The sequence below is a fragment of the Herpailurus yagouaroundi genome, unplaced genomic scaffold, assembly GCF_014898765.1.
Source record: "Herpailurus yagouaroundi ecotype Mexico unplaced genomic scaffold, PumYag 213, whole genome shotgun sequence".
Taxonomy (NCBI): Eukaryota; Metazoa; Chordata; class Mammalia; order Carnivora; family Felidae; genus Herpailurus; species Herpailurus yagouaroundi.
The window spans coordinates 11,174,515-11,174,864 of record NW_024412444.1 but is presented as its reverse complement, the minus strand read 5'-3'; the positions used below and the strand labels follow the sequence as shown (position 1 = coordinate 11,174,864).

The 350-nt window shown below is 32.6% G+C and overlaps 1 protein-coding gene across 4 annotated transcripts in view; it reads right to left on the bottom strand.

The window, feature by feature from the left end:
* DNAH12 (dynein axonemal heavy chain 12) overlaps positions 1–350 on the bottom strand; it is a 218,839-nt gene that overhangs the window by 117,221 nt on the left and 101,268 nt on the right. The gene's annotated exons all lie outside the window — the stretch shown is intronic.

Below are 350 nucleotides of genomic sequence, written 5' to 3'. Positions count from 1 at the left end.
AGGGAGAGAGAGAGAGAGAGAGAGAGAGAATATATCTTAAGTAGTCTCCATACTCAGCACAGAGCCAGACTTGGGGCCAGATCTCACGAATGTGAGACGCAACCCGAGCCAAAATAGATCCTTAACTGACTGAGTCACCCAGGCACCCCAATTTATATTAGTCTTTAAAAATGATTCTAAACCATTAAAAAAAAAATAGAAGGAATTTAGGCTTACCAACAGAATAAAAATTTTAAAAAATGTGTATATATGTGTATATATATATATGCACACACACATACACATATATACACATATACATACATATATACATATACATATACATATACATATACATATACATATACATA